Below are 8,729 nucleotides of genomic sequence, written 5' to 3'. Positions count from 1 at the left end.
TAACTCGACATAATGATTTAAAAATAACTAAAACCACCGAAAAACAGTCAGCGAGTAGATTGAAAAAAAAAAAAAAGCATTTCTCTTTCCCCCCCCTCCTTCTTCTTCTTAATGCTGCTTCCTGTTAACAGATAATCCGTTGTTATTAATTTGGTTGCTACTCTTAAAGCAAGTGTGTCAGTTTTAACCAAGACCTAACCCTTAGTAATGGGCAGGGTGGAGGGATAAAATAGTAAGGGGGTTGTGGGGCTGACACATTTAATAGTTCAAATAAAAAATAATTGAATACTTAGCCCACTGAAAGCAGTTTCTTCCCACGGGGCCTGCAGTGTTCAGCACTACTTAGTATGACCACGATCAGGCCGGAATGGACTGCTCCATCAAGAAGCATGTTATTTGTGGTCTATTTAGGCTGCTTTTTCTTGCAGGGAGCATTCCTTTTCCTTGAGAGGAGAACACTTCAACCAAAAAAAAAAAAAAAAAAAAAAAGTGAGATGAACGTAAATGCTGGCAATAATAAACTATTACCAAAGGTGAAAAAGCATTCCTAGTTTGAGGACAAAGCAAAAAAGGGAGGGGGGGGGGCATTTAGCTTGCAAGTAATCCAGGATTCTCTGTATAACTCCATATGCCAAGCTGCTTCTTCCCTGCCCTGTAAAATATTTGACAACACAGGGTTCTCTGTCTTCTTAGGTTGTTATTGGCTCCATTAAGAGGATGGAGAGAATATTAATGATTTTTTGGCTTCTATTTCCTAAAACAAAAAGCATGCACAGTCTCTACATGTAAATTTGCATTGTGAACCAATCCCATTGTGTCCTGAGATCCTGAGCTGTTACATTTTTCAAGTCCCTTACCCCCTTGTTCATAAAAATGTCCTCTTGTTGTGCCTGTATACCCAGAAGGAACTTGGGGTGTTAGAGGTGGGAGGTGGTCATCCACACTTGACCATGAGCACAGGTTCACCTTTTGAGGAAGGAGGGGCGGGCGAGGGGCATGCTGCAGTAACCTGATTACCCATTCTAACATGCAAAGGTAGCTTCCATGTAGCAGGACTGCAGCGTGCCACCTCCTTGATGAAAATGGACCAAGCTGAACCGACAGGGCTTCACTTCCAGCCTGAGTTCTGCTCCTCCTGAGCCCAGAGGTTTTCTTCCCAAGGAGGTGTCTGCATACCTCCTTCCTTTTGTCTCAACCGGAGGGATTTAATAGCTCAAGTAACTGAAAAGGACTAACAACAGCAAGGCTCCGGTTTCCAGAGTAACCGTAAAAACAGACCCCAGTCTCCATGGCAAAGAGAAAAGCTATTTGCTGCAGCCTTTTCAGACCTTGAGCAGACACTGACAGTTTTCCTATAATCACCCTCGATTATTTGTAGCAACTAACTATATTATAATGTTAACTATAGGAGGTCTTCGAAAATATGTGGGCTAAAAAAAAAAAGGAATAAAAATATGCTGGGTGTTCCTCTGCTTTAGCTATGAATACATTATCACTTTAAAATTTATAAAGTAGTCCGTTCTGGTAATTCAACCCAAAGGGGCTAATGCTCATCTTCCAGCTTTCTTTCTTTAATTCTCTGAAGGTATCTGCATCTATTTAGAGGTCTATACAATCTAAGTATCTTGAATGCATGCATTTCTATTGAAGAGCAAAGTAAGAATGGATATGCAATATTTATACATTTTATTTAATCTACTATAAATCAACTGTTCATTATCCAGTGTTTGACAGCTGCTGTTTCTTTCATTCATTTGCAAGATATGCCCAAATTAAGCTATATGTATATGCATGCATATATGTGTGCCTGTGTTTCATGTGTGTGCATGTGTGTCCTTCATTAGTGAGGTTACAAGACCAGCAATACCATTATCTAAACTGCCACAGTGCATCAGACATGTGGATGTAGCTCATTCCAGCCTGGGTGAACCTCTTGTTTTGCCAGTGGTTTGCTTCTTATTCACAGACGTGCAGCCTGCCTGGTTGGCCTGCCTGCGTTTCTTTACTGTTCTTCATTTGAACAGGGAATGAACTTGAATTTCAGTCTCCATCTTTTATTTAAAAGTCAAAATCTACCTATAGGGCAAAGTTAATGATCAGGTTCTTTATATGTTCAAGTACTGATATTATAGTGTTGCCATAGTTTCAATATTAGGTCTATGCAAGTTAACTTCCAGTTGAAAACAAAGTACAATGTTACTAACCATTCATTTTTAGGTTTCTCTCTTTCTGTCTCTCTCATGCACACACACACACACACACACACACACACACACACACACACACATGCAGTTAACTAATAATATGTATATATATATATATTACATGGCATATTTCAAATTTTCTAATAGCTAAAATGATTACTATAAATACATTAATAGAAAAATAACTATTTTGTTTCCCAGATTTCTGGGGGAATGCCTTTTTCTTAAGGAATATAGCTGAAAAATATAATTATAGTCTAAGTAAAAAATCACAATTTTTATTCCATATACAAGAGCTTCCACTGAAAGTTCTCAACTTGTCTTTGTTAAAGTTTGAAGAATAAAATTTGGGGAATAAGTATGTCATGTTGCTTAGAAATTGCCTCATTTTTAAACACACAATTGAGAATAATAAAATAAACCTTGCCCAATAATGTAGATGCTTGCAGAATTAAATATTAATCAAGGCCTGAATTTAATTTTCTCAGTCATTTATTAAAAACAAACATACCTATACTTAGTCTAAAAGATTCAGGGTGCATAGTCTATGCAAATCTTCACTTCGTTGCTATTTTTCCTCTCTAGCAAGCATCTCAGATGACTAAAGCAGAACAGGCTCTTCCAAATATGCCAAGTCAAACTGGAGCATTTGTCTCAAGTGCTCGCTTCTTAAACAGAGCCCCTCCAACCCCCTAAAACTCAACTTCCTAGGTAACAATGCTCCTTCTTTTTCCGATTTTGTATTTCTTCCCCAAGTCTATTTCCCAAAAAAATCTATGATTTTCAAAGGGAGAGACCATTCCCAGCAGCTGGTCTAAGGTTCAGTGGAGTGTTTGTTTTTTTTCAGGGGAGGGAGGGCCTGTCACCAGGAGGCTCACCTCCCAGGCCAGCCTCTGCCTGGAAAGGGGAGGGCTGAGGACAGCTGGGGTGGGAAGAATCAGATACAGGTTCTGTGGTGGAACTGGTAAGAAAGCAGTAAATACTGTGGGACCTCCACCAGGATCACAAGGAACAACGCCCAAAGTAAAAAGCGATTCCCTTGAGTCCCAGCTATGTCACATCTCTGCTCTGCCCCAAAGTCTCTATTTATCTATCAGATTGATCTGAACAGTGTGCCTCACTCCTATTGCATGCTGGGTTTTATAAATTGCTTAAAGATAAAAGCCTGCCCTGCTGTACAAAGAAGTAAGATATAATATTGAATTTGCACTAAAATGAAAGTTTCCTGGTGCCCCTTATATATTTAAAATTTCTGTTTTCTTGCAATGATTATAATTCACTGTCTTTTCCCAAGTATAATCCCATAAGGGTTTGGCCAAACAAAAATGCTCTAATGATTGCAAATGGCTCAAATATTCTGTCCAGTGAGTTAAGTGATAAAAGTTTCTATGTTAAAAGAAATAATAAGTGGAATTTTACACATATTATAGTAATTGTGAAGCATCCAATTTACATAGAAATAATGTGAAAGAATTCTGACCATGGTGTTTTAAGTGAATCATTACATGCATTGCTGATACATTTAGAAGCTGCAATACGCCAGGTATATTTCTTTTAGCATAATAAGTCCTGTAATGGAGCCTTTAAAAGCTTAAAATGTATAGTTAGATTAACCTTTCTGTTTTAAGGTGTTTTCCCCTAAAAAAAAAAAAGCAGAAGAGAGAAATAGGGAATCATTAAAAAGCCAATTAAAGCAATAACCCCTTTCTTTTCTCCATCCAATGGTTCCTTTGAGGCCCTTCTTCCATTTCTCATCATTTTATTCACTACTTTAGATTTTTGGTAAAATTTGGTTATTTTTTTCCTCCTTGTCTGAGATCAAGATTTCACTAAAATTCTTGGACAGTGATGATTCTGAAAGGTTCATCTCTCAGAAATTAAGACAGATTTCTCTGACTAGAATGGTAGGTTTCTCAGACAACTTCTAGACTTAAAAAAAAACGTGACACCCCAAAAAAAATACTCTAGCATATCTCCTCTTTGATGAAATTATTAAAAAATGTTGCTCTCACTTGTTACTTTCCCAAATTAGCCCTTCATGGACTTAATAGTTTATTCCAGCAAGAGGGCCTTTCTGCTGTGCCTTATTAGGTTACATGATTTAGTAAATAAATCAGTAATTAATACATACATTATTATAAATGTCATTAATAGAATTAACAAGCAAATCATTGCAAACCTTTTGTTTTCATTCATTTGGAGGTTACAAGGAAAGGTGGTGGGTGGGTAAGTTTTTGGGTATCCTTAAAAGTGAGATGCTCTATGTGTAACCTCATCAAATCCTTCTTTTCTTCTCTGTGGTTCATGATCCTTTAAGTCCTTTGTTGTTGCTATTGCATCTAAACCAGGGTTTCTCATCTTGGGCACTATTGATATTTTGGACCAGTTAATTCTTTGTTTGGGTGGAGAGTGGGGGAACAGCTGTTCTGGGTGCTATAAAATGCAGCATCCCTGGTCTTTACCCACCAAGAACCAGTAGTGACATCCTCCCTCACTCCAGTAGTGACCATCAAAAATTTATCCAAATATTGTCAGAATTCCCCTGGGGGAACCCCTACCTCCCCATTTGAGAGCAGTTGAAAACTACCGTTCTAGATTTTAAGGGCATGAAAAACAATAGAGCTCTTCAGCCCCTTTCCTTGGACTACATATGGTTAATTCAAGCCTATAGTTTAACTACTCAAAATTGCCTAGAGTTTTTCATGACTGTTGGACATTGAAATTGGGTCTCAAGAGAACTGTTGGCCCAGAAAGAAACTCACTACAGACCGATTCATTTGCCTGTCACCATAACCATTATTGCTTGTCTCATTTTCGGTTCTTATAAGTGTATTTCTAAGAGCACATGATCTCACTCATCTAGGGGAAATGGTGAACAACATAGACTGATGAACAAGAACAGACCCAGAAACAAGGAGGCATGGATCAGACTGTCGGGCCTCGGGGGGAGGGTAGGGAAGGGTGGGGATAAAGGGAGAGATCAACCAAAGGACTTGTGTGCAGACATATGAGCCCAGCCAGTGGTTAAGGACAACAGGGGGCTGGGGGCATGTGTGGGGAGGGGGGTGGGATGGAAATGGGGGGACGAGGACAAATACGTAATACCTTAATCAATAAAGAACTTAAAAAAAAAAATTCAGATTTTTATTTACTAAAGATTTCTATTTTATTTTTCAGACACATAATAAAAAATAAAATTGAAATAAACATTAACTAAAAATCTGATTTTTCTGAAGCCCTTTCTTTCTGACTGAACATTAATACTTTAAGATAAAGGGAAATAAATGCAGCATTTGTCCGTTTTCCCATTTCATGTCCTTGAGGTCTGGGAAAAATAGAAAAGGATGAATGGTCTACAAGTGTCATTAGATGATCTGTCTACGCTGGCATGCCAGATCTACAACAATCAAAATAAAAATTAGTACAAAGATCTTATAGGCACTTTAAAATGTTTTTGAGAAGAAGTAGAGTTCAAAGAATATAAGTCCAACAATTATGCCTTAATTCATACATTTTATTTTATGGTTTGCTAAGTGTTTTCTAGCACACTATGTCATTTAATTTTCATAAAGCTGCCCATACTTTGAGATCATTAGTTCAAATTCAAAGGCCATCTGCCCATTCATCCATGATTCACTCATCCATCCACCCACTCATTCATTTACCCATCCATCCACCCACCTACCATTTGCCCATCACTCATGTACTTACCCATCCATCTGCCCACCCATCCTCATCCATCCATCCATTTATTCAATATTTATTAAGTCTTTGCCATATATTGTACATTCTGAGAAAATGGTTTGCCAGCATTGGAGGTAGGGGGGAAGAATGATTCAGACATGATTCCTACATGTAGCACACACTTTAATAAATAGAGAAATAACCTTGGCTAGATAAATTTACCTCATCAGTGTTTCTGTCTGCCTGCTAGGTATGGCCAATAAATTAATGAGTAAATACACATGTATTTCACAAACCAACACCCACACCCACACCCACACACACACTTCAGACTCAGAAAAAAATTCCTTCAACTTTAATAGGCTTGTAAATATAACAATGGAGCAAAAGTCGCATACATTAGCTTCTTAGTGCTTTTAGAAATGGGGACAATATTTTGAAAGAGTATATCATTTGTTATACACATTTAATTGAGTGCTCTATTTTTAAATATGTATGTGTGCATGTCAATATATACCCATATATTGACATACATATAAGGTTATTTTAATTATATGTTTCACATCACTTCTATCCACCACCCTGTGATACTGAGGTGAGCCTCTCAATATCATAAGTTATGATTTATTTATTTGTGTGTTCCCAATATTTATGTCTATAACATGCATTTTATAAATGTTTGATAAGTGAATGAATGATTGAATGCCAGGCACTATGGCAGGGGCTGGAGATGAATAAACCAAGACCCAGTTCCTGCTTTTAAGGAACATTTTGTCCAGTTGGAGATACGGCCTGGACAGAATGATTAAGGTCCAGGGTGACCCAAACAAAAGGGAGAGCGGTCAATTTTTCCGGGTGGTTGGGCAGAGATTAGGCAGATACCAAAGGGACAGTAAACTTGTGGTTTGTCTGCGAAGATGGCAGACTAAATCATGCTCTAAATACAAACCCCTCCCCCCCCGCCCCCGCTCCAAAAAAATATTTCAAGATAGAAAAGGAAGGAGAGATAAGAGCAGTAATCCAGTCTGGGAGCTGAAAAATAGATGGGCGGTTGGAAACTTATTTGAATAACCTGGGAAAGAGGAACTTCAACCAGTAGTGGGGGGTAGGGGATTGAAGAGTAACTGACATCCTAGAGTCTGAGTCATTGCCAGCACCTAGGACCTTTGAAAGTTGTGAACCAAATGGGGATAAAAACAGGCAGACTGACTCAAAGTCTCTTTTAGGAGATGTCAGATACCTGGATCCCATTTCTAATACAGGCAGGCTGGGGAATGACCTCATCCCCCAACCCCAATCCTAGCAAAAGACCATGAGTTTGACCTTCAGAGTTAGCAAAGCAGGAGATGGCAACACAGGTGTGTGCAGGGACACTGCACTAAAGATGGGAAATAAGTTAACATCTTCAGCTTCTTCCCTTGCTAGCCCCTCAGAACACGAGCTGTCAGGCTTTCTATAGTCACACAGGAGGTTGGCCATCTGATTGGGCAAAGAAAATCAACCTAAAGATACTAATATTGAAGTCTGGTTCCTGTGAGTGTGATCTTATTTGGAAATGGATTCATTGCAGATGTAACTAGTCAAGGTGAGGTCCTACTGAAGTAGGCTGGACCCCTAACCCAATATTATTGGTGTCCTTATAAGAGAAGAGACACATAGGGAGAAGGCCACATAAATACAGAGACAGAGATTGGCATGATGTGTCTACCAAGGTCAAGGACCCCAAGTTTCCTAGGCAACATCAGAAGCTAGAAGAATCGAGGCAGGACCTTTCCCTCCAGGTTTCAGAGGGAGCATGGCCCTGCCCACACCTTGGTTTTGGACTTCTAGCCTCCAGACTGTGAGAGAAAAGCCTCCTTTTGTCAAGCCATCCAGTTAATGGTACATTGTTAACAGCTTCCCCAGAAAATGGACACAATAAGGAATTAGAAAAGATAACAACTCAGGTAGGAGTGAGCCAGTACTACCAAAGGAAGCAAGGCACCCTGAGGACAGGACTCCTGGCACAGTGGAGACTAGCCCATTGCTCCTCGGACACACAGAGAGAGCAGCCAACAACGGCGGGGTCACCTGACTACCACATCTTGACAGGTGCTCAGCTGGGAAAGAGAACTCTGACCATTGATGGGAGAAAGAGGCCACCAGGACCAGTACCCCAGCTGCCCTGTCCAGCAAGGCCACTGTCACGGTGTAACCAGACAGCCCCCAGTAGAAGGAGAATATTCAAGCCCCTACTCCTAGCAAGGTTTTCCAAAGTTAACAATCTTTTCCAACCTGAATAATTTCTTCACAGATCCAGTGGACACGACCCAAAGCATGGGCCTCCCTTCCATTCTTCAGCCATGGGCTTCTCCTCTCTGATGAACTCTGGGCCCTAATCCAATATGCCTAGTGCCCTGGTACCAGATAGCAGACACAGAGCTGGGGGCGTCCCCTCTCTAATGAAATCTGGGAAAGTCTGCTTAGGAAATGGGTTGCTGTAGAGCAGTGGTCAGCAAACTTCGGCTCGCGAGCCACATGCGGCTCTTTGGCCCCTTCAGTGTGGCTCTTCCACAAAATACCACGGCCTGGGCGAGTCTATTTTGAAGAAGTGGCGTTAGAAGAAGTTTAAGTTTAAAAAATTTGGCTCTCAAAAGAAATTTCAATCGTTGTACTGGTGATATTTGGCTCTGTTGACTAATGAGTTTGCCGACCACTGCTCTAGAACATTTCAGCTCGGTACCATATCCAAACAGCACAAGGAAACAGTAAATGCCTTTCTTTTTAAAATAATCATTCTTAGGAAATAAAATGACCCAGGTCAGCACTTTTGCCCTCTAAACCCTCCATGCCCTCCTCACT

The 8,729-nt window shown here is 39.9% G+C and overlaps 1 long non-coding RNA gene across 1 annotated transcript in view; it reads right to left on the bottom strand.

The window, feature by feature from the left end:
- Positions 1-357: 357 nt before the first annotated feature.
- Positions 358-8,729, bottom strand: part of LOC114232393 (uncharacterized) — a 43,766-nt gene continuing 35,394 nt past the window's right edge. The window contains exon 3 of the long non-coding RNA XR_003618451.2: positions 358-458. This is a non-coding gene — a long non-coding RNA (uncharacterized LOC114232393). The remainder of the gene's footprint in view (positions 459-8,729) is intronic.

Source organism: Eptesicus fuscus, chromosome 8 (genome assembly GCF_027574615.1).
Source record: "Eptesicus fuscus isolate TK198812 chromosome 8, DD_ASM_mEF_20220401, whole genome shotgun sequence".
Taxonomy (NCBI): domain Eukaryota; kingdom Metazoa; phylum Chordata; class Mammalia; order Chiroptera; family Vespertilionidae; genus Eptesicus; species Eptesicus fuscus.
The sequence above is the reverse complement of the archived record's forward strand: the minus strand, read 5'-3'. Positions and strand labels throughout refer to the sequence as shown.